A 25,857-nucleotide genomic window follows, 5' to 3' on the forward strand; every position below is an offset into this window, starting at 1 on the left:
ATTTGATTATTTTGCTGATAGTTTAATGCCACTGTCTTTCAAATTGGTTTTGTAAGAGACCTCAATGAAGTTCTACCCCTTAATAAATTTACATTAAATTAATAAATAAAGCATATTGTTCCGGAGACTTTTACTTTCTCTCTAAACACACTGCGCTCATCTGTGTTCAGCTGTGTAATTCAGTGGGAATTTTCAGACACTCAGGGATTGCAGTGATCTATTAGAGTTGCATGAAACTTTTATATGGAGTCCCACACCCGAATATAACATACCTGAAACATGGGCCAAGTTCATGAAGCAATTCACTAAGAGTCACCAATGAATTTTGAAGAAAATGAAGTCAAGTTTTATACAAACCTGGGCTGAAGTTAAGTAAATTTGAGCTTTAGGTGGAAAGCAGGAAAAAATGGTGTGGCTTCAAATGAGGGCTTGTCTACACTTACCAGGGGATGGACGTGCGGCAATTGATGCAGCGGTGGTCGCTTTAAAGAGTCTAGTGAAGACCCCCTAAATTGACCACAGATTGCTCTCCTGTCGATTCATGTACTCCCATAGGCGCCGACTTATATGGGGCTCTGGGGCTTTAGCCCCAGGAATATTCCCAAGCAGGGGCTCTGCCCCACCAATGTTGTCTCCCCTGCTTGGAGCGCACCCCCCGCCGCTGCCGCCACCGTCGCCACGGCTGGAGCTTCCCCCCTCCCCGCCCGGCAGGGGCGGCTCTAGGCACCAGCAAAACAAGCTGGTGCCTAGAGCTGGGGCCCCAGCTCATCCTGCCGCTGCGAGCCGAGGAGCGGCCCGTCCCCTGCAGCCGGGGCAGGGCTGCGCTACCGGCTCCGCTTGGGGGAGAGGAATGGCCCCTTACCGGTAGCGCGGCCCCGCCTGGCTGCAGAGGACGGGCCGCTCCTCCTCCGCCCGGGTCCTACACAGCGCAGCAGCAGCAGCTTGGCTGGGAGGGGGCGGGGCTAAGCTCCGCCCCGCTCAGAGCCGCGTGGTCAGGGGGCGGGGCTGGGAGCTCCGGGCCGAGCGGCTCCTCCCCTCCCCACGCGGCTCTGAGCGGGGAAGAGCTCAGCCCCCTCCGGGAGCCATGCGGCTGCAGCGCTGTGCAGGGCCGCTTCTCGAGGCGCGCAGTGAGCTGGGGGTAAGCAGCCAGGGCCGGGGGGTTGGCTAAGGGGCAGGGAGTCCCGGGGACACTCAGGGGGCAGGGAGGGGGCACAGGTTCTGTGGGGGGAGGGGCGGTCAGGGGCCAGGGAAGGGGGGTTGGATTGGGGGGGTCTCAGGGAGGTGGTGGTTGTCAGGCACCCCCCGACCCCATTACCCCCCAGGCCCAGCCCTGACCCCCAGCTCCAAGCCCAGCCCCACTGAGATGGGCACCCCCCCAAACCCATCCTCCCCACCCAGCCCTGACCCCCAGCTCCAAGCCCAGCCCCTCGGACCTGGGCACACCCCCGGCCCCATCCCCCTCACAGCCCTGACCCCCAGCTCTGAGTCCAGCCCATCTGATCCGGACATCCCCCTGTACCCATTCCCCCCACAGCCCTGACCCCAGCTCCGAGCCCAGCCCCTCTGATCCGGACACCCCCTGTACCCATTCCTCCCACAGCCCTGACCCCCAGCTCCGAGCCCAGCCCCTCTGATCCAGACACCCCCCTGACCCCATTCCCCCCACAGCCCTGACCCCCAGCTCCGAGCCCAGCCCCTCTGATCCGGACACCCCCCTGTACCCATTCCCCCCACAGCCCTGACCCCAGCTCCGAGGCGAGCCCCTCTGAGCCAGACAACCTCCGACCCCATCTCCCCACAGTCCTGAGCCCAGCCCCTGTGAGCCAGGCACCCCCCAGAGCCCAGCTCCCCACCCAGCCCTGGGCAACAGCAGCACCACCTCCAGGCAGTGACAGCCCATTAGCACCAACCATCACCCAGCAACAGCCCATTATGTAATTGCAAATGTAGACAGACCAGTAAAGCATTTAATGTTTTTAAATAATGTATTTGGTGTATTTTCAAATTATTACAAATTAATTTTCACTAGTTATTTTTTACATTTCCAAATACATGTTACTATAGTATTGCAACTTTTTTTATGGAAGGGGCCCCCAAAATTGCTTTGCCCCAGGCCCCCTGAATCCTCTGGGCGGCCCTACCCAGTGTGTGTGAGGAGCTGGGGAGGGACGGAAACGGGGTCCCCTGGAGCCGAGCCCGGGCTGCGATGGCGGCGAGGGGCTCCTGGAGTGTGTGAGGAGGTGAGCGGCCGGCTGGGTTCGTCAGTGCTGAGCAGGTAGCCCCGCAGCCGGAGATCCTTGCCTTCCCTCCTGCCGGGGCTGGGCCAGGGCACTGTGAGGCTGAAGAGCAGCAGGTCCAGGGGGCTCTCCAGGTCCTCGGCTGCCAACAGCCAGACAGTAAAACAGAAGGTTTATTAGATGACAGGAACACAGTCTAAAACAGAGCTTGTAGGTACAGAAAACAGGACCCCTCAGTCAGGTCCATCTTGGGGGGTGGGGAGCCCAGACCCAAGTTCTGGGCCTCTCCCGATTTCCCCAGCCAGCTCCAAACTGACACTCCCTCATCTGGCCTTTGTGTCTCTTCCGGACAAGGAGGCCACCTGATCTCTTTGTCCCCAACACCGTCAGTTGGCACTTTGCAGGGGAAACTGAGGCACCCACACAGTATTCAGAGAAAACATTAAGAACATTCCCACTTTGTCACAACAGGTGCAACAAAATTTAATACTGTATATTAAAGCAGGCAAGTGCTGCTTCTGACTTTCCACTTTTAATTGATCCTTGTAATCTTGTAGTGCTGACGCATTGTAGCTTCATTTTATATCAGCTTACAGGGTGAGTGCGGGGGGGGGGGAGACACCACCATTTTGGGCCCTACCAAAAATTATACGAACCTGCCGCCTATGTGTACTCCATCAGAACAAGAAGAGTAAGGGGCATCAACGGAAGAGCATCTCCTGTCAACATAGCATAGTGTGGACCCCATGGTAAGTAGATCTAAGCTATGTCGACTTGAGTTATACTACTAATGTAACTCGTATTGCATAGCTTAGATTGACATTCGCACATAGTGTAGACAAGGCCTGAGTTTTGATTGAGCCCCCCACTGCCCTACTCTCCCAGACACACAAACACAGAACAAATCTTAGGGGGGTATGAACCAAAATGTTAAGAGAAATTGCCAGACTTGGCCATTCCTTTATAAAATAAGTACAGCACATAATTCTCTCTCTTCTTGTTTCCTGGCTCCTTGGCAGAATATAACTTGCTTAGCATCTCTCCATCAGCATAACAGGTAGTAGTAGGACATAGACAGACTCATCAGGGTTTATATGGAGTCCTTACTGCAATTTAAAACTGACATTGGATTATGTTATACCTTTCTCGGCTAGACTGAAGAGCCTATTATTAAGTATTTGTTCCCCATGTAAGTACTTATAGACTGTACAAGTCACCCCTTAACATTCTCTTTTTGTAAGCTAAATAGATTGAGCTCTTTGAGTCCATCACTATAAGGCATGTTTTCTAATCCTTTTATCATTCTCATAGCTCATCTCTGAACCTTCTCCAGTCTTTCAACATCCTTCCTGAATTGTGGAAACCATGTCTCCTTCCCACTGATTCTTTCTTTAATCCAACTCCACTCCCCCGCCCAAAAAAAAAAAATCAAATGCTGCAGTATAAAGCATGTAGATGACGTAAGAATACATGCTTATACAGCTATATTCCCTGTTATATTCAGGGCTGCCCAGAGGGAGGAGCAAGTGGGGCATTTGCCCCAGGCCCCCACGAGAATATAGTATTCTATAGTATTGCAACTTTTTTTAAATGGAAGGGGCCCCCAAAATTGCTTTGCCCCAGGCCCCCTGAATCCTCTGGGCAGCCCTGGTTATGTTCATAGCATAGCCACAGAGAAGTTAGATTAAAAATGTAAATACTCTCGCTGAAAGGTTGCAACACAATACTATTTTATTTCTTAGAATTCAGAATAACACAGAACCACAATTGCCAACTTTCACAATAAGCCAAAAATCAAGCTAATCCCATTTCAAAACAAGCCAAGCTCTAAAAAACCCTAACACTCTATGTGACTAGATCCCCTTGGCATGCAGTCTGGGACTGTGGTGGGCCCGCTGTACACCACATACTCTCTCCCTCCCTTGCCCCTGCTTGCCTGGAGCCAATCAAAAAAAAAAAAAAAAAAAAAAGCTACAAGCCCCAGGGCCGGCTCCAAGCACCAGCTGAGCAAGCAGGTGCTTGGGGCGGCCAAGGGGAAAGGGGAAGCACGTCGGGCTCTTCGGCGGCAATTCGGCAGCAGGTCCCTCAGTCCCTCTTGGAGGGAAGGACCGGCTGGCAAATTGCTGCTGAAGAAGAAAGTGGCACAGTGGAGCTGTCGCCGATCCCGACTTTTTTTTTTTTTCCCCATCGCTTGAGGTGGCAAAAACCCTGGAGCCGGCCCTGACAAGCCCAACAAGCTGCAAGCCAAAAACTAGCCAACAAGCAACTCACAAGCCAATTAAACCAAAAACTAGCCCAATTTCTGCATTTTCCCCCAAGGATTTAGTATGTCTGCACAGAACCCAAAACAGAGAGAGAAAAAACAAGCTGCTCCCTTAGGCAGTAAGGCACAATTCACCTCACCTTGCCTTAAGTTGGTTCACTCCAGGTTGGCTGGCTATTGTCTGACTCACATGACCCAGATCCCATAACTTCCTTCAGATCTACCTGCAAGCAGAACTAGGAAACCGCTTACAATTAAAGTGACAGTTTGTCATTTTTAACCAGTTTCCAACACACCATCTTCCCTAGATCTATCTTTAAAGTGATTAGGGCTAGATTGTCCCACAACTATCCTCATACATCACTGCAAATAATTCCACTGAAATCTTGGGGTGACTCCAGGAATAAGTCCTACTCAGCATGAATAAGGGTGAAACAAATTGTTGTTACTGATTAGACAGACAAGAAAATATCAATAACAAAGCTAGTCTTGCCATCATATTTTCTCCTTCACTGTTATCCATGATGCTCATTATGCTTTAGATGATGTCGGAGTAGGAAATAACCAGCTTTTTGTCATTAACGCTGCTTCCTGACCCACTTTTTAAGCCCTCCCCCCTTGAACAATCTGAGCCACAGTTCCATTGTATTACTGAAAACAGTCAGTCTCCCTTAGCTTCTCTTTCAGTTTGGAGAAATTAGAACTTAATCCTTTAATTCATTAGTGTCTCTTCAAAGATCCTTTTAACTAAGCACAGATAAATAATGAATTTGGTTAATTTAGTAATTTCCAACCTGGGATTGGAGTGATACCTTCAAAAAAGCTTGAATAAATTTCACATCAGCTTTTGAACTGCCCTACTGTTTGGAAGTTTGCCCATCATTACTTCCTAGGTGATCTGGCATGATACCACAAGCAACTATCAAATGTTAATCAAATCTCAAGTAGAACTGAAGTAGAGATCCAGTAATAGGAGATCATACCTTGTAAACTGATTCAGCAAGGTAGAAAGAAAGTAACTTGTTGCCTGGTGGATTACAGTACGAGTTCAGACTACATAACTGACTAGTAAAGATGAAGTAGCTATAAGATTGTGACATATAAATTTCCCAAATTGAATACTACTGATTGAGAGCCTTTAGTTGAACTACTACAAGCAGTAGAGGACTGTGGTTTTTGGAGTTCTAGGAACAGGTTTCAAGCCTTATCTCCTTGTATGTGTGTGATTTGTATAATAATTGTCTGTGTGTAGAAAATCAAGTAATTATAGAGTGGTGCCCCACTGTTGGATATAAATTCCTGTGAGCCTTACAAGTATAGGATATTTGGTCTAATAGGAAAGCAGGGGAAATATGTAAGAGACCAGCTTTATGCAAGTGAATCTTGTTCCCAACTACTAACTGACCACAGAGAACAAGATCCCTTCTAGTAGCAAAGTTAAAGGAGCTCCACTTTAACTTAAATGGTAGACATCTGTGTTTGAGACTTGAGGACTAGAGTTCTAGCTCTATCTTCCAGGTTAAATAGGAGTTAGTAATTGTTGCAGTGGGAGTTGTGAGTACTCAGGATTTTTAAAAATACAGCCACTAATTTAGGGTCTTAAATATGGATTTAGGAGCCTGTGATGGGAGGCAGCGGCGGGGACACACTGGGACAGAAAGGGTTATGGAGTGGTTCTGGGCCCAGGTGACTCTACCCTGTTACACCTACAGAACCTGCTCAGCTGGAGGAGGAGTTTAATAGGGAGCCCTACAGCTCAGAAAGGGGAGGGGAAGGTGGAGTAGATAAGATAGGAGGGGAGGACAGATCTATCTTGTGAGCTGTTGGGTAAGAACATGACAGAAATCTTTACTGCAAGAAGCAATGACCCTAGATGAGAGCCCAGGGAAGAAATCTATGTGAGAGGGAACTCAGAGCTTTCTCTTTTGGGAGAGAGGCTGAGTCATGAGCTAAGAGGGAAGAGCCTGCTTGAAGACAGGCTGATCAGGGCCTGCAGCCTGCCTGAGACTCTAGGTAAAGAGAGCATGACTGACCTCAGGCAGGGAAATGCAAGACAGGAAATTGCCCAAATGTGATGCTGGGGCTAGCCTTCAAAGAACAAGACTACTAGCTGAACATTGTTGGGCTGAAGATTCAGTTTTTTGCTATTTTATGTCAGACTTGAAGTGAAGGTCTTGTGGGCAACTTGCTGGTAGGAAGTGGCTTCTGAAGGGAGCCTCAAAGCATTCCAGTGGGTTTAATATTGCTGCCTCTCCTAGGGCATTGGGTTTGAGCTTGGTGGAGAGGAAGGGCCCGGGCTCCCCTTCCAACCACACAATTTGTGGAGGGGCATAAACTCTCATCACCTTTCCCATTGCAGAAATGGAAAGGGTAGAGACCATGTGAGCCCTGAGTCCAGGGTATATCACCCATAGTGGCCTGGACATGGCTGTTTCTGCTGTGGGACCTTGTACTATATATATTTTGTTGGACTCTGTTACTCCAGGAGCAGGTGAACTCAATGGGTGACTGCTTTGGAGGGCTGAGTTTGCTACCTACCAAAAGGTGGACCACAGTGGAGTGGCTAATGGTGAGAGATGATGGAGGCAGGGGAGAACTGGGACCCAGTGACCTAAACACTAAGTGACACCACTGGTAAGCCCAGCCCCTGTCACAGAGTCTAACTATTGGCCAAGATTTTTTTAAAAAAAAATGAGTGCCTGAGTGTCTGTAATATGTCACAGTTATGTGATATTATGTTGTATCACCCTGTAACAGATTGGTAGCTTCTGGGCTCCTGAATAGGAATTCAGGGCTCCTTTTCTGAGCCACCTTAAACTTTAGGTGATCCTGAATAAAGATGCAGAGTAATCACTATTTACATATGCTGGCAGATGTGTTAGCTCCCACCAGGATATAAGAAAGAATGGTGTGTCCTTCTGAGATAGAAAAAATGAGGGGCTGGGCCAGAAGGATTCTGAGAGAAATGCCTAAGAATGGCCAACCTTGGGAAGAAAACTGTGATGTGTGTATCTTGTTTGTTACCAATAAAGCCACATTTCAAGAATGTGGTAAGCTTATGATACACATTGGGCCACATTCTCAGTTGTGAACTTGTGTAGCTCCATAAGTTTAACTGGAGTTATGGCTAAAGATCTGGTGCAGTGTGCATAGACTGTGTTCAAAGCACCCTCAACAATTTTTGATATGAGTGAAATCCATTTTAAATCTGCAGTACAGAGCATGGAGTCTGGTAGGGTCCATCCCATTATGAAATCAGTAGCTGACAGTGGATTGTACAGCTAAAGTCTGTGGACAACAAGATCCAAAGAAATGACTGAGGAAGTTAGGGATGTAAAAGACAAATGCTTCTGTATTATCTCTTGAGTTGACTATCAAATTCTAAATATGCCCTTTAGTATCAATTTAAATTTGTGTAGTTCTTGCATTCACTAATTTGTTAGTCCACTCTGCATGTTTTCACATGCTTTAGTGTATTCAGTCATCTCTGAAGATTCACTTAGACCTGTACCTTTATACTCACATGGCAGGGTGCAGGAGTATTATTTGGTTCCTAGTGAACAAAGAGTTAATCTCAGTTCAGCTTCCCCCTCACTTTGCACAGGTGCTCAGGGTAAGGACTGTAGATTGCCAGCCTGAGAACCAGAGTGGTAAATGTCTGTTAGAAGGCTGGACTTTTTACTCAGGACTAGAGGTTAGTTAAATGCCCAAGGGAGTGTTTTCCTATTGCTGTGTTGTGTATGTTAATTTGCCTTGATATCCACCTACACCCTCGGAGAAGAAAACTTTGACTCCTTTGTTTCATTTCTGCTGTGTCATTCCATCTTATTTTCAAAGTTGAGGGTTGCATGGAGTTTTTAGGGGCTAATTTTATACTGTGGGTGATGAGTTTGCTGCTTTATAACTCTTTTTTTCCCCCTTGCTGATCCTGCTAATTGCTGTATGGGGTGTGGAAAATGGAGGATTGCTCCCCCTTGGAATTTTGTCAGACTAATCCTTCCAACTCCTGGAGAATGGACACCAACAGGCTGTCAGTGGAGTGGACTTTCTCTTAAATAATAATAATAAAAAAAAAAAGGGAATCTTCTCTAATGTTAGCTGCTGAGTGAATAGGCATCTGATAGAGACAAAAAGGGGTGGGGTGGAGGGGAAAAAGGGACATACATTTCTAAAATGGGGAGGAGGAGAGACTAAAACAAGAGATGCAAATTCATGTGTGTGCTACTCAGCACAGCTCCAAGGCCTACCTCTGTTTTTAAATATATTTTAATATGATACTGTGCTATGTTATTCATTGTCTCAATGGCTTGTGTTTAAGGAAATGCAAGTAGAGAGAGTGGGGAGATACGAAGCTAAGTTTTTAGAAGCAATAAGACTAGAGTATTTATTTCAAGTATCCATGTTGTGTTTATTTTTTAAAACGTGTTGGTGGGTTTTTTTTTTTTTAATTCTTCAACTGCAGTCTAGGGTGTCAAATGCCCCCCTAGCCAGGCTAAGAGGGACTTCAGTGGAACTGCAGTAAACATCTGTCTAAGTTGGGCCAAGGTCAGTTTCTGTGATTGTTCTTGTGAAATATCATCATCCATAAACATGGGGTTTTGCTTTGAGAGAGGAAAAGAGCTGTGCAGCTGAAAGGGCCTCTGAGGGAAGAAAGACCCTCTGGTTCAGGTGTAATTAAGACATGTAAAATATAAGATGCTGTTAATGCAATTTATTCACAGGGAGTGAGTCTGAAAGTAGAGAATATCTTTTGTATAGTTTACACTTGTCACCCTACCTGAAGATCAAAGTAGTATGGGTAGTCAAATTAACTGTGTCTAAAATAACATGCCAGTTTGTGTCCTGGGGTAATGGAGACAGAGCAGTCCTGACAATCATCCATATATTTATTCCATCTGTGCTTTGGTCTTCACACCATTGCATTTCAAAATAACATTATATAGACTGGAGATAAACTTCTTAGAGGGTACATCATGTCATCTGTTTCTCATTCATGAAAGCCATGTGAAGATCTGTGTAGCTTGAAAGCGTCTCTCTCTCTCTCTCTCTCTCTAACTGCAGCTGGTCCAATAAAAGATATTACCTCACCCATCTTGTTTCTCTAATGTTGTAGAGTGTGGTTAATGTGATTTATAGAACAAAACAATTACTTGTATTGTTTCAGTGCTGATTTAAGTTGACAGAAATAGTATCTATTGCAATAGGGACTTGTTTAAAATTCCTGAAGTAGTACAGTGGATTAACCCGATCCATGAAGTTTATGGATCTCTGGAATAGTAAATATCATCTTGGTGATAAAAATACAGTCTTGATAGGGAAAGATGGTTTTTAAAAAACAAAACATTTCCCTCCCCTTCACTCCTAACAAACAAAATCCCACAAAAAACAAACCCCAACAAACTGGGTTTCTATTCTGGGAGCTGATCAAAATCACATTAGTAAGCTGCTCACTTGACTGAGCTTCTTCAGTTGAAAATAGTTTGCTTGCTTGTTTTTTATTATGACTTACCTTGATAGGGGTCCTAAATAAATGATTTAAGTTGTATATGCTTATCATGTATGCATAGTTCAGTTCCCAACAGTTAAAGAGGAAAGTCTTATGTTGCTTGATGGTAGATTTTTCCATCCACTTGCAATATGTCTGATTTGCACTAGGTCATCAAGATCACAAGGCACTAATTTCCTCTATAGAGGAAACAAGTGAACAAATATACTTTTAAAATAATAGAATTCCATCAGATAACTTAGAAAGAAATTCAGTTACCGGTAGCTTACATTTTTAGAAGCTAATTTATTTTAGCCTGAATACCTTTTTTTCTGAGAAAGGGAGCTCCATTAAAGTAATTGTTCACTATTAGTGAACACGTTCCCTTAGTCATCAGTCATAGGGAAGAAGAGTACATCAGTATGTTTACCAAAATCAGCTACCTTTGACTTTGACCTGAATAGATATTTGCTCTTTTAAATAATTTGATTAATATGCCAGCATGAAATATGCATTGATCTATGTAGAGTGACATAAGCTTCCAGTCTGTTCCTACCTCAGATTTTCAGATACAGTATGAGTGCAGCAAGAAGGCCGAGGGTGCTGTGATAGGCTTCCTTATCTTCCTCAGGAGATATCAACCTTCCAAACCCATCACCATCAAAATGCATGCTTCTACCTCCCCTGTACTGGTCTGCCACTCTTTAAGGCACTTTCCATTGAAAGAGACAGACATCTGCCATACCTTCTCCTGGTGTGACTCTTACACCATCCTGACATGAGGTATGGATGGCAGGTAATGGTCTCTAGGGGTATGTCTACACTGCAATTAAAAACCCGCCTCTGGCCCAGGCTGAATGATTCTGGCTAAAGCGCCATTTAAGTGCTGTGTAGACACTTTAGGCTAGGGTTGCCGCTGAGCTCTGGGATCCTCCCTTGTAAGGAAGAGAAACAGGGGTGTTCACTGCAGCTCACCTTTGTTGCCGCCACCACCACCAGGCACACATACCTACACTGAGGAGGGGGAACCTCTCTTGGACTGTGAAGGGGGAAACCATAACCAGTCTCAGCCCCCTGCCTTGCCCAGTGGGGAGGAGAAACAAGAGGGAGAGAGATCTTTCCTATCTCTCCACCCCATGAAGACAAACAGCTTCCCCCTAAATGAGAAGAATCCAGAGTTTTCATAGCTAATTCTCACACCCTACTTCAGTGGGGTGATCATCCTTGGTCTCATCTTCTGACTGAAGGAGGGATCAAGGAAAGCAGGCCTGGCTCTTGCTCTCCTCCTCTGCTGTAATAATGAGACTTTTAAGTGATCCTAAGTTAGCCGAAGAAATCAATATTTGAGAAGCATAAGTTTAAGGTGGACTAGCTCCTTTAGAAGGTGGAGGAACGTCAGTACAGAAGGGGGAGCTTACTAACTGCATGCTGTATTAAGTTCTAGTTGAGAACATAAGGGAAGCTCTGTTTGTACCCTTTCTTGGAATCCAGTCAGCCAAACATGCCTGTTTAAATGAACTACAATCACTTAAATTGGAATAAATAACTGGAGGTCAGCCTAGATGAGTGTTAAGGTGCCTTTTGGTCTGAAAAACAAAACTATAAACACAATGTAAAGCAGAAACAAAAGCTAGCTGTGAGTAGGTTATTATTTACAAGCTACCTCCAGCCTCACTTATTCCTAGGTTCACTGTCCAGCCTCAACTCTAGCTGACTAGCAACCCAGAAGTCTTTTTAATTTGACATACCCAACGTTCCATGCCAGTTGCTACACCCAGACACCACCCTTCCTAAATCTCCATATACTGGTGTTTATACATAATACAATGCAGGTACTGTACAAAATTAAAATACAATAAGATAAACATATCCTTCATTAAGTTGAAATACAAATGTAAGTAGAAAAATGTCTAAAAATGGTCTGACACTACAGCATATGGGTGTGCTGTTTGTAATATGTAAATATAAGGGTACTGTACCTTTAAGGGTATGTCTACACAGCATTTTGGAGTGAGCAGGAGCAAGCCTCCCACCCTGGGTCAAAAGACATAGGCTAATGGGGTTTTCACAAGTGCCGTAAAAATAGCTGTATACACAGAGCTTAGAAGTTGTGGCTTGGGCTCTGAAACCTAGGGTGGGCTTAAGAGTCTGAGCATCAGCCCAAACCACAACTTTGAAGTGCTGTTTATACTGTTGTTTTTAACCCACTAGCCTGAGTCTATTGACTGAGCTGAGAGACTTGCTCCCGTTTGCTCCAAAATGCATTATAGGTATACCCTACATTCCTAAGAAGCTACAGCCTGCAGGGAGGGGTAGGTGCCATTTTGTGAGGAAGTGCTGATGCTGCATGTTACGGATGAGTAGGGTGACCAGATAGCAAGTGTGAAAAATCGAGACAGAGGGTGGGGGATAATAGGAGCCTATATAAGAAAAAGCCCCAAATATCGGGACTGTCCCTATAAAATCGGGACATCTGGTCACCCTACAGATGAGACAGATGGGATTTTTTTTCACAGAAACCTTCTTTTTTTTGCTATCCTGTTTGATAGTTCCCTTTTATCTAAAATAAATCTTTCAGGATGAAAGATAGACAGGTAGAATTGCTTTTTGCATATTGAAGCACATAATAGTGTATTATAATATTATTAACTAAGCTCACAGCAACCTATGCAAGGAAATGTGATGATTGATGGGTATGACACTGACCTCCACCAGAGAGTAATGGCTCATGACCTGTCTAACTGCTGCTCCACTGGTTGAAATGAAACTTAAACTCCTTTAAGAACTTTGTTAAGGAAGTCCAAGTGGTTGCTGCATGGTTTGTCTTTAAAAGAAATATTCTACACAGCCAGTGGCAATGCAAGCCATTGGGGAACCTCACTATCGGCACGCAAGCTGATTTTCAGTGGCACTCACACTGCCTGGTTCCTGGCCACCGGTCCGGGGGACTCTGCATTTTAATTTAATTTTAAATGAAGCTTCTTAAACATTTTAAAAACCTTGTTTACTTTACATACAACAATAGTTTAGTTATATATTATAGAGTTAGAGAAAGAGACCTTCTAAAAAGGTTAAAATGTATTACTGGCACACCAAACCTTAAATTAGAGTGACTAAATGAAGACTCGGCACACCACTTCTGAAAGGATGCTGACCCCTGACTTAGAGGATGGTATAATTCTTCAGACATGGCCCCTCTGCTGAGACTGCTAACAAAAACTCCAATTAACAGCTGCTGTAGTGAACTTCTTTTGGGGAGTAGTGAGGTGTTCTGAACAGCTGGTATCTGGCTTGAAATTAAAAACAACTCTTTGCATCTAGGCCAGCCAAGAAGCCACAGACTGTAACTTTTAGTTGCTACAGTGTGGGCTGGATATGAACTAGCAACCCACTGGCCAATGAAATCTCTCACCATTATCAAACCCCCCAGCGGAGTCATACAATCTCTCCAGAAAATCTCACTTTTCTTTTATTTATTTATTTATTTAAAATAACCATGTTGAGGTTTGAAGCTGAACTGTGTTTAACTGCCTTTACCCCCTAGATCTGGTTGAATAGTATTAAAAAAAAAAAAGGGGGGGGGGGTAGGGCGAGCAAATAAAAGCACCAAGTCTGGTTTGCTTTGATTTGTTGGTTCATGATACTCATAGATATTTGTATAAAATTTTGATTCCCAAGTTTTAGTACAAATTATTATTCACCTGAAAATTAACTAAAAATTCATTTTTCATTTTTTGTTCCCCTGTTTAAAATCTTCCAGGGAGCAGAAGCAGTGTCATGCTACCAGTTTCATTCAGTAAATACCAAATACTGGGTATCTGAAGCAAACAGGAGAGAAATTATTAATTGAAAGCATGCAGCAATCATTTTGATTAAGGGATGCACTAACAGGATTTAATATTAGCTTGTGAATGATTCATTACATAAAATAGGGCTAATTAATATTAATCATGAACTTCATGCATTTTTGTGGTCCAGTGAAGAAGGTATCTTCTTTTTATTTTCTTTTTATTGGGTAGTAATAAAACATCTGCTTTAGATAAATGAACACACAAAATCACAAGCCTGAAATTTCATCTGTTTGCTAAGTCTATCAACCTTGACAGTGTTTTTTTTTTTTTAAATATTGCTGAACTTTCCCATTCAGATTGGATGTTGGTAATTAGAGGGCATTCTCTTATATGTAAAATTGACAGTAGTACTGATCCGGAGGTCAAAACTATGAGTTACTTTCTGTTTGTACAGCTATTTTTATTATTATTAAAAAATTCTCCCTGCAAAAAACTGTGCAGGATCAGTCCTCCCCTCATACCGCCTCCACTATATTTTACAAATTGAAATAGCAGGGTAAAAGTGAGCTCATGACCTTGTAAGTATTGGGGGCTACAGAAAGACTTTTAGCTGTTTAAATTATAGGTGGCAGAAACCTTACACTGAATCATTTAATCCCTAAATTGCTTTCTAAAATCTGGTTGCCTTACACCAAACTCTAAATCCCAGTACCAAAGAGATCTTGATGTACATCCTGGATGATTCAGTAGTTCTAACTGGAACTGACAAGAATTAACAGAAAAACACGCCTTTCAAAGGAAGGGAAGGTTTGATTGCAGGAAACACATTTTTAAAGAGCCTCTGCTTCTTTATCCTGGAGGTTTAGATTTTACTTACTGTTAAGGCTAATTTCCCACTCTGGCTACTGCTTCTGGCTATTGGGTGGTAAAATCCATGAAGGTCAGTATGCACTGCTTTCCTCTGGGTGTCTTCTATGGGGAAGGACCCAGAATATCCACAGCTACATGCTGAAATGGAACCTCAATTATGGGGAGCGGCTGGAGAGGTCCCTTGACTTGGTCTTGGGGCTTTCCCACCCTCTAGCATACCTCACAAGACTGGACATAGGTAGAAACATCCTTGCCCATTCCCTCCCAGTGGAATGACCACCCCAAATGGTCTTTGGTCCTGTTCACCTCAGCATGTCCACTAGGGTGATCGTGGGCTAAGCTCAAGAGCTTTTCCCTATAATTAGTTGGAACTACCAACTGTCTCTGAGAATGCCAGTCCTCTTGTTCACCAGAAAGGGTTTCCTTGTATAAGAGTTCTCCTTCTGTAACAAACCTGGACCTATTGGAAGAGCTGAGAGGCGGTGGGTCACTCCGTGTCATCGTTCAAGCTCCCTTGAGGCTTTCATCCTCTTCCTGCTCTTCCTGGAACTGCTCCCTTGATGCTGGAGATGTTAGTTCCTCACTGGGTTGTGGGCTTGGTCCCACTGGAAGCAATGCAGGTGATAGGGATGTCTCCATCGACTGTGAACCGCTCTTCGCTGGTACACTAGGTTGCACTTTAGGCTTTGACTGAGCTTCTTGCGCCAGTTTAACTGCTGCTGCAGGTGTAGACTCTGTGGCACCCTTTGTCCTGGATCCCCTGACTTTGGTGGAGTTGCACGCATGTGCTCTGATGCTGACTGCTCCACCAGTTCTGATTCTTGGGCTGGTTCTAACTGGGTCCCAGGAACTGGATCTACAACCACTGCCATAGATTCTGGTCTGAGGTCTGGTTCCACCACCTCTGGCTGGGTCCCTGGGCCTGTGGGAGGACTGTTAGGGCTACCTGGTTGATCCAGCTTAGCCCTTTCCAGCTCTAAGCACTTCAGCTCTATTTCTGCCTCCAAGCACTTCACCTCTAGGAAGAAATTCCTGTCTTCCGCAGTTAGAACTCAGTCTGGGTAAAGGGCATCCCTCGATCCTGCACCTGGATCTTGGGTTGTGGAGGGCTGACCCTTCCCTCCTGGGAAATCTCCGGTCCCCCATCCCCTCCCTGGATTTCTGTCATGGAGCTGGATGTCTGGCCTTGATCTGGGTCTGTTTTCTCCATGGCGTGCCGCTTTGGGAAGACTGGTTGCTCTAGGGTTTTGGTGCCTGACTACAACCTCATGCACAGGGCTGCCCTATTCTAGCCTAGCTATTTCTTTGCCACAAAGCTAGGAAAAAAATAAACTGCTTGTTGGACTCCTTGGCTTTGCAGGCTGAACCTTTGAGTGCCTGTTCCCCCTCAGACAGCAAAAATGTGTCCTTTAAAAATCCTGAGGTCTGTGCCTCTGGTTCAAAATGATCTCACTGCTCTGCCACCATGTCAAGGTTAATTACTGACTCTGGAACTTCGAGTGCAGAAGGTGAGGGCCCGCAAAGATTCTAAAAATTAATACTGGCCTCTCCAGGCTTGTATTAAACTCCCAAGGTTACAGCTTTTCTCTGACCTTGGATTGGTAGATACTACCAGCACCCAAGTGCAGAACTACTTTGAGAGCCCAGGAAGGCGCACTTGGGAATTCCTTTCTGTGGGGTACCCTGAAGCCCTTTCACCCCTTGTCTGGGGAAGAGCTGAGAAAGAGGAAAAATAAAAGGGAAATCAGCTGTTGCCACCAGCTAATTAAACAACATGTGCACAAACCTCTTAGGACACAAAAATCCAATTTTGTTCTTAAAAAAGATAAATTTTATTTAAAAAACACAAGGAAGAAAATACAGCTGGGAACTTAGGCTATTGCTAGATTTAAAAAGAGCAACTGCAAGGATTAAGCACCAAGAATAATTTTCTTGAGGTCCAGCTTAAAGGTTACAAGCAAAACAAAAGCACCTAGGGTTAGCACAGAGAAATCCGCAAGCCATAAAGAAATAAAAAGAGATAAACCTGATCACGTCTTCCTAGACATTTCCTGATCTACTTACATATCTGGGGTTTCAGATGAGTAGTTTCTAGGTATGATACTGATGATATTTTCATACCTGGCCTGAGCTTTTTACAGCATAGCTCTGCCCTGTCCCCTCTCTCCGGGAGACCCACAAAAGGGGAGTCGTTTCAATTTTAAAAAGTTCTAGCCTTCCTATAGGCTCTTTTGGCCAGGTGTCCACTTACTTCCTTTTACCTATGCATAGCAGTGAGACTTTTTAACCCTCTACAGGTAGAGCAATTAGAGAACAGCTACTAAGAGTCTCTCTGGGCAAAAATCACATTGGGGAAGAAAGCTACTAGAGTCTCCCTTGGGATAGTGCTTGGTGTGTGTTATAGACCACTGGGATCTGATTTGAATATGGATAGAGACCTCTTTAATGTTTTTAATGAAGTAAATACTAATAGGAATTGTGTGATCATGGGAGACTTTAACTTCCCAGATATAGACTGGAGGACAAGTGCTAGTAATAATAATAGGGCTCAGATTTTCCTGGATGCGATAGCTGATGGATTCCTTCACCAAGTAGTTGCTGAACCAACAAGAGGGGATGCCATTTTAGATTTGGTTTTGGTGAGTAGTGAGGACCTCATAGAAGAAATGATTGTAGGAGACAACCTTGGTTCGAGCAATCATGAGCTAATTCAGTTCAAATTAAATGGAAGGATAAACAAAAATAGATCTGTGACTAGGGTTTTTGATTTCAAAAGGGCTAACTTTGAAAAATTAAGGAAATTAGGGTACGTCTACACTACAAGACTATTTCGAATCTACTTAATTCGAATTTGTGGAATCGACCTTATGAAGTCGAATTTGTGTATCCACACTAAGTACACTAATTCGACTGTCTGAGTCCACAGTAACGGGGCCAGCGTCGACTTTGGAAGCGGTGCACTGTGGGAAGCTATCCCACAGTTCCCGCAGTCCCCGCTGCCCATTGGAATGCTGGGTAGAGCCCCCAATGCCTGCTGGGGGAAAAAATGTGTCGAGGGTGGTTTTGGGTAACTGTCATCATTGAACCGTCAATCACGCCCTCCCTCCCTGAAAGCGCCGGCGGGAAATCTGTTCGCGCCCTTCTCTGGTCGGTTACAGCGCGGACGCCACAGCACTGCGAGCATGGAGCCCGCTGCGATCATCGCTGCACTTATGGCCCTTGTCAACTCCTCGCACCTTATCGTCCACCTCTTCCACAGTCAGCTGCTGAGAAATCGGGCGAGGAGTCTCCGTCAGCACGCTGAGGACAGGAAGTCACAGAGTGGCGTAGACCTCTCACAAAGCAGGGTACGCCGCGCAGTGGAGATCATGGTGGCAATGGGTCAAGTTCATGGTGTGGAACTGCGATTCTGGGCCCGGGAAACAAGCACGGACTGGTGGGACCGCATAGTGCTGCAGGTCTGGGATTAATCACAGTGGCTGCGAAACTTCAGGATGCGTAAGGGCACTTTCCTTGAACTCTGTGACTTGCTGTCCCCTGCCCTGAAGCGCCAGGACACCCGGATGCGAGCAGCCCTGACTGTGCAGAAGCGAGTGGCCATAGCCCTCTGGAAACTTGCAACGCCAGACAGCTACCGGTCAGTAGCGAACCACTTTGGCGTGGGCAAATCTACCGTAGGGCTTGCTGTGATTGAAGTAGCCCACGCAATCGTTGAGCAACTGCTCTCAAAGGTAGTGACTCTAGGAAATGTCCAGGTCATCATAGATGGCTTCGGCGCGATGGGATTCCCAAACTGCGGTGGGGCTGTAGATGGGACTCACATCCCTATCCTGGGACCAGGCCAGCGAGTACATTAACCGAAAGGGCTACTTTTCTATGGTGCTGCAAGCACTGGTGGACCATAGGGGACGTTTTACCAACATCTACGTCAGGTGGCCGGGCAAGGTTCATGACGCGCGTGTATTCAGGAACTCTGGTCTGTTTAAACGCCTCCAGGCAGGTAGTTTCTTCCCAGACCACAAAATAACGGTTGGGGATGTGCAGATGCCTACAGTGATCCTCGGGGACCCAGCCTACCCGCTAATGCCCTGTCTCATGAAGCCCTATACAGGCGCCTTGGACAGTGAGAAGGAACTCTTCAACTACCGGCTGAGCAAGTGCAGAATGGTGGTGGAGTGTGCTTTCGGACGTCTCAAGGGGAGATGGCGGAGCTTACTGACTCGCTCGGACCTCAGCGAAAAAAAATCCCCGTTATTGCTGCTTGCTGTGTGCTCCACAATCTCTGTGAGAGCAAGGGGGAGACCTTTATGGCGGGATGGGAGGTTAAGGCCAATCGCCTGGCTGCTGATTACGCTCAGCCAGACAGCCGTGCTGATAGAAGATCCCAGCGGGAAGCGCTGTGCATCCGGGAGGCTTTGAAAGATAGGTTCCTCAGAGAGCAGGGTAACCTATGACTCTCCAGTTGATTTACAGAGAAGCTGAACCTGAGCCTGTTTCAGTGACTGTTGACTTCGATCTGCGGTTACATACCCCGTTCTCCAGGTTTTCCCCCTTCCAACACACGTTTTAAAATAAATTTAATGGAACACTGATTATTAACCAAGTTTTCTTTAATTATGAATTCCTGTTCAAGGGTTGAAACATGGACGCAGACTGTGGTGGGTATGGTGTGCACTGATGTACAGACCGCTTCTACACTAGAGGAATGACAGGCTCCTGCTCCTACAGCGGTCTCTGGGGGGAGGACGGTTGCAGGTGGGTGTGCAGGAAGGGGTGGGTTTGCAGGAAGGGGTGAGGGGTGCCATCTTTGGGACGGAGTTTGGATGCAGGCTCTGGGCTGGGGGTTGGGGTGTAGGAAGGGGTGAGGGGTGTGTGGGAAGGGTGAGTATGTGTCCGTGGATGAGGGCTCTTGCTGGGGTTCAGGGCATCGGAGAGGCTCGTGGCTAGGGTGGAAGGGCATGGTAAGGGCAGCCTGCCTTGCCATTTGTGGATGGCAGGCGCTAGGACCCTGGGGCAGCATACACCTCACAGACTGACCCGGGGCAGCATACACCTCACAGACTGACCCTGGTGCCTAGTGACTGCAGTCTGTGTGTGTCCTGCTGTTGATCCTGCCCCCAAGTCTGTACCCTGGTAATGGAGGCTGTCCTATGCAATTAAAAAACCCCTCCCCCCTTCACACAAAGTCTTCTGACAAGGAAAACGTGACGGAAACAGTGAATAACAACAAACTACTCTTAATACTCAACTACACAGTGGGGGGATGAAACTTGGATTTGGGACTGGGTGATCCAGGAAGGGAAGCACTTCTCAAAATTTATGGCATGAGAGCTGTTTGGTACATGAGCGCTCTGCTGGGGTGGAGTGACAGTTTTCACGGCCCCTAGCGCCCCTCCTTCTTGTGATTTTGGGTGAGGGGGGGACAGGACTTTGTGGCGGGGGAGGGCGGTTGCAGATACAGTTCAGGGGGGCTCTCTGCTCCTGCCTGCGGTCCTGCAGAACATCTACAAGGCGCCGGAGCGTGTCCGTTTGCTCCCTCATTAGCCCAAGCAGCGTTTGAGTCGCCTGCTGGTCTTCCTGCCGCCACCTGTCCTCCCGTTCGCTGTGTGAGCACTGGTGCTGACATAGGGTCTCCCTCCACTGTCTCTGCTCGGCCGCCTCGGCTCTGGAGCAGGCCATCAGTTCCGAGAACATGTCGTCCCTAGTCTTTTTCTTTCGCCGCCTAATCTGCGCCAGCCTCTGTGAGGGGGATGCCGGGGCAGTTCGTGAAAGAGCCGCAGCTGTGTGATGGGAAAAAGGAAGTGATTTCCTTGAAAAGATACATGTTTGCGAACACTGAACACAGTCTACTCAGTTTCTGTGAACAAGACCATACAGGGCACCTAGTCTCACGAGCTCTCAGGACAAGTTCGAGATTTCGGAATACGCTTTCATTGGCTGCGGTCTTGCACAGGAGATCGGACAAGCGGGACGGTACAGCTGAATCCGTGTAGCAGCCAGGCCTGGTAAGCACTACACTATAGGCTGCTTAACAGTTAATGGATAGCTGTGCCCTCCCGCTGAAGGCAATCTGGAAAGCATAAAGTCTGACCCTGTTCCAGCCCCTCGCGGCTGTGCCCGGGAAAGATCACTGTATGCTTTTCCTCTGCGGCCTCCAACACGTGGCTGTTAAATGAAGGTCATTGCTATGCAAAGTAAAAGTCAAGCATTCACAATAGTAACAGTACACTAATTGCCCTAATTAGATGCAGCAGTCGCCGAACGAGATTACCCTGAGGCGGGTCACTCGGAGAGAGAGAGAGAGAGGATGCTGCTAGAATCCCTGCACAGACCAGGACCGTATGCTGCCATGCTGGTGGAGGCAATGATTCCGCTGTACGTTAGGATGGCCTGGCGCGGAAGAGTGTGCTTCCACGGAGCACCAAATAAGGCACCTCTCCCCAGGAACCTCCTGCGGAGACTTTTCGAGCTCCTCTACGAGAGCTTCGTGGAAGTGTCCCAGGAGGATTTCTGTTCCATCCCTATATGTGTGGACCTTCTTTTTGTATAGTTTTATAGGGAAAAGTTTTTATATAGTTTTTATACATTTTTTATTCCTGTTTTTAAAAAAATAAATGTTTCCATGTTTATAGCATTTACCGACTGATCCTTCCCCTGATTCTGAGTCCGGGTTAACGGCCGGGGAGGGTTGGTAGGGGATCTCTGTGAGGGTGATGAAGAGATCCTGGCTGTCGGGGAAAGCGGTATTGTAAGCGCTGTCGCCTGCGTCGTCCTCCACAAACCCTTCCTCATCTTCCCCATCGGCGAACATCGCCGAGGAACTGCCCGTCGACACTATGCCATCCTCAGAGTCCACGGTCACTGGTGGGGCAGTGGTGGCAGACCCACCTAGAATGGCATGCAGTGCCTCGTAGAAGCGGCATGTCTGGGGCTGGGCTCCGGAGCGTCCATTTGCCGCTCTGACTTTTTGGTAGCCTTGTCTCAGGTCCTTGATTTTCACGCGGCACTGTGTTGTATCCCGGCTGTATCCTCTGAGTGCCATGGCTTTGGAGACCTTCTCGTAGGTCTTTGCATTCCGTTTGTTGGAGCGCAGCTCCGAAAGCACAGACTCATCGCCCCACACAGCGATCAGATCCAGGACTTCCCGGTCTGTCCATGCTGGGGACCTCTTTCTATTCAGAGATTACATGAACTCCTCTGCTGGAGAGCTCTGCATCGTTGCAGGTGCTGCTGAGCTCGCCCCGATGTCCAACCAGGACATCAGATTCAAAGTGCCCAGACAGGAAAAGGAATTCAAATTTTCCCGGGTCGTTTCCTGTGTGGCTGGTCAGAGAATCCAAGCTTGGACTGCTGTCCAGAGCGTCAACAGAGTGGTGCACTGTGGGATAGCTACTAAGTTCGATTTGCATCCACACCTAGCCTAATTCGAGATAGCCATGTCGAATTTAGCGCTACTCCCCTCGTCGGGGTGGAGTACCGAATTCGAACTAAAGAGCCCTCTAGGTCGAATTAAACGGCTTCCTGGTGTGGACGGTTGAGCGGTTAATTCGAATTAACGCTGCTAAATTCGATTTAAAGTCCTAGTGTAGACCAGGCCTTAGTTACGGAAGTGGATTGAACTGAAGAATTTGTGGCTCTAAAGGTGGAGGAGGCCTGGAATTACTTCAAGTCAAAGTTGCAGAAACTATTAGAAGTCTGCATCCCAAGAAAGGGGAAAAAATTCATAGGCAGGAGTTGTAGACCAAGCTGGATGAGCAAGCAGAGAGGTGATTAAGAAAAAGCAGAAAGCCTACAAAGAATGGAAGATGGGCGGGATTAGCAAGGAAAGCTACCTTATTGAGGTCAGAACATGTATGGATAAAGTGAGAAAGGCCAAAAGCCATGTAGAGTTGGACCTTGCAAAGGGAATTAAAACCAATAGTAAAAGGTTCTATAGCCATATAAATAAGAAGAAAACAAAGAAGGAAGAAGTGGGACTGCTAAACAGTGAGGATGGAGTGGAGGTTAAGGATAATCTAGGCATGGCCCAATATCTAAACAAATACTTTGCCTCAGTCTTTAAAGAGGCTAATGAGGAACTTAGGGATAATGGTAGGGTGACAAATGGGAATGAGGATATAGAGATAGATATTACCACATCCGAGGTAGAAGCCAAACTCAAAAAGCTTAATGGGACTAAATTGTGGGGCCCAGATAATCTTCATCCAAGAATATTAAAGGAACTGGCACATGAAATTGCAAGCCCATTAGCAAGAATTTTTAATGAATCTGTAAACTCAGGGATTGTACCGTATGACTGGAGAATTGCTAACATAGTTCCTATTTTTAAGAAAGGAAAAAAAAGTGATCCAGGTAACTACAGGCCTGTTAGTTTGACATCTGTAGTATGCAAGGTCTTGGAAAAAATTTTGAAGGAGAAAGTAGTTAAGGACATTGAGGTCAATGGTAACTGGGACAAAATACAACATGGTTTTACAAAAGGTAGATCGTGCCAAACCAACCTGATCTCCTTCTTTGAGAAGGTAACAGATTTTTTAGACAAAGGAAATGCAGTGGATCTAATTTACCTAGATTTCAGTAAGGCATTTGATATGGTTCCACATGGAATTATTAGCTAAATTAGAAAAGTTGGGGATCAATATGAAAATTGAAAGGTGGATAAGGAACTGGTTAAAGGAGAGACTACAACAGGTCATACTGAAAGGCGAACTGTCAGGTTGGAGGGAGGTTACTAGTGGAGTTCCTCAGGAATCGGGTTTTGGGACCAATCTTATTTAATCTTTTTATTACTGACCTTGGCACAAAAAGTGGGAATGCGCTAATAAGGTTTGCGGATGACACAAAGCTGGGAGATATTGCCAATACATAGAAGGACTGGGATATCATACAGGAAGATCTGGATGACCTTGTAAACTGGAGTAAAACTAATAGGATGAAATTTACTATGGAAAAGAGAGAGGCCATGCATTTAGGGAGTAATAACAAGAATTTTGGTTATAAGCTGGGGACGCATCAGTTGGAACTAACAGAGGAGGAGAAGGACCTCAGAGTAGTGGTTGATCACAGGATGACTATTGGTTGCCAATGTGGTATGGCCATGAAAAAACCTAATGCGGTCTTGGGATGCATCAGGCGAGGTATTTCCAGTAGAGATAAGGAGGTGTTAGTACCATTATATTAGGCACTGGTGAGACCTCGTCTGGAATATTGTGTGCAGTTCTAGTCTCTCATGTTTAAGAAGGATGAATTCAAACTGGAACAGGTACAGAGAAGGGCGACTAGGATGATCTGAGGAATGGAAAACCTGTCTTATGAAAGGAGACTCAAAGAGCTCAGCTTGTTTAGCCTAACCAAAAGAAGGCTGAGATGAGACATGACTGCCCTCTATAAATACATCAGAGGGATAAATACCAGGGAGGGAGAGGAATTATTTAAGCTCAGTACCAATGTGGACACAAGAACAAATGGATGTTTACTGGCCATCAGGAAGTTTAGACTTGAAATTAGACGAAGGTTTCCAACCATCAGAGGAGTGAAGTTCTGGAACAGTTTGCCAAGGGGAGTAGTGGAGGCAAAAGACCTGTCTGGCTTCAAGACTAAGCTTGATAAGTGTATGGAGGGGATGGTATGATGGGATAGCCTAATTTTGGCAATTGATCTTTGACTATTAGCGGTAAATATGCCCAATGGCTGGTGATGGGATGTTAGATGGGGTGGGATCTGAGTTACTACAGAGAATTCTTTCCTGGGTGTCTGGCTGGTGACTCTTGCCCACATGCTCAGGGTTTAGCTGATCACCATATTTGGGGTTGGGAAGGAATTTTCCCCCAGGGCAGATTGGCAGAGGCCCTGGGGTTTTTTTTTGCCTTTCCCTGTAGCGTGGGGCATGGGTCACTTGCTGGAGGATTCTCTGCACCTTGAAGTCTTTAAACCATGATTTGAGGACTTTCAGTGGCTCAGATATAGGTTAGGGATTTGTTACAGGAGTGAGTGGGTGAGATTCTGTGGCCTGTGTTGTGCAGGAGGACTAGATGATCATAATGGTCCCCTCTGACCTTAAAGTCTATGATTCTATGATTAAGAGGGATTTTAAAGCTACTGGCTGGCTGGGTGTCCATAAAAGGGAGCTACCCCCACCCCCTTCATTTATCACATTTACTATATACTATCTTGCTGAACCTCTTTCCTAGAGTCTGTATTGATTCTGATATGTGCATATGCCTAATGGTGCGCTTAATAACAACAGACCTGACTCCCCTGAAAGGAATCTCTGAGAGCCTTGTTGAGCCCATAAGGAATACAACTTTGTGGTGTATGAGATTCAGAAGATCACGTTAATTAGTTCTGTGCTGGGCCAACCTTACCAGAATGGTCAGCTCAGTAAGTAGGGGTGGGGAAAACTCCCTATACTTCTGAGATAGGAGCATCAGGATGGCTTGGAAGGGAAGGGTAGGGTAGGGTAGGGTGGGGTGGGGTGGGGGGCTAGGGAGATGTCATTTAATTGAGTTCAAGGCACTCCACCACTTACTGTCTTCCTAGTTTCCTTATCTTCCACAGGCCTCATGACCAGAGACTGGATTTGTTAACCCTCCAGGCTTGCTGCAAAACACCCTTCCAAACCTGTATTCAGGAAGGAAGAAGCTCAAAGATGAAGGGGCTTGAGGTCAAGGTGCTGACCACCAAACCACTTAAGGATGCGGCTAACAGTCACTGTTGCCAATTCTCATGATGATCTGTGTTGATCTGAAGCCTTGGCTGCAGGAGCAAGACAGCTTTAAATTTAAAAAGAGCTAGTTTCTAGCCACCTTAGTTGTGGAGAAAAGATAGAAAATGTGACCCGAGTGTTAACCTAAAGGCTCAGAAACCGCAGAACAAAGAATGAACCCCAAATGTATTACTTTCTAAAAATCTCATGCTTTTGGGGAGCCAGTGGAGGGCCGTAAGAAGAAGACTAATGTGGTCAAAACAATGGCCAATGGCATTTTGAACGGATATGAGTTGGGCAAGATTCCATTTGTCCAGGACAGAGAACAGGATGCTGCAGTAATCAAGATGCAAGATGACAAGAGCTCTAGCTGTGTGGATAGATGCATCTAAGGGCAGGTCTACACTAAGGGCGGGGGTCGAACTAGGGTACTCAAGTTCAGCTACGTGAATAGCGTAGCTGAACTCGAAGTACCCTAGTTCGAACTACTTACCCGTCCAGACGCC

General features: G+C 46.0%; 1 protein-coding gene across 1 annotated transcript in view; it reads left to right on the forward strand.

Moving 5' to 3' along the window:
* Nucleotides 1-6,333: 6,333 nt before the first annotated feature.
* The window catches only part of ZNF385D (zinc finger protein 385D), a 922,283-nt gene continuing 902,759 nt past the window's right edge, over nucleotides 6,334-25,857 (forward strand). The window contains exons 1-2 of the mRNA XM_045007121.1: nucleotides 6,334-6,513; nucleotides 6,986-7,134. The gene's annotated coding sequence lies outside the window, so the exon portion shown is untranslated. The remainder of the gene's footprint in view (nucleotides 6,514-6,985; nucleotides 7,135-25,857) is intronic.

This window comes from Mauremys mutica, chromosome 2, assembly GCF_020497125.1.
Source record: "Mauremys mutica isolate MM-2020 ecotype Southern chromosome 2, ASM2049712v1, whole genome shotgun sequence".
Lineage (NCBI taxonomy): Eukaryota > Metazoa > Chordata > Testudines > Geoemydidae > Mauremys > Mauremys mutica.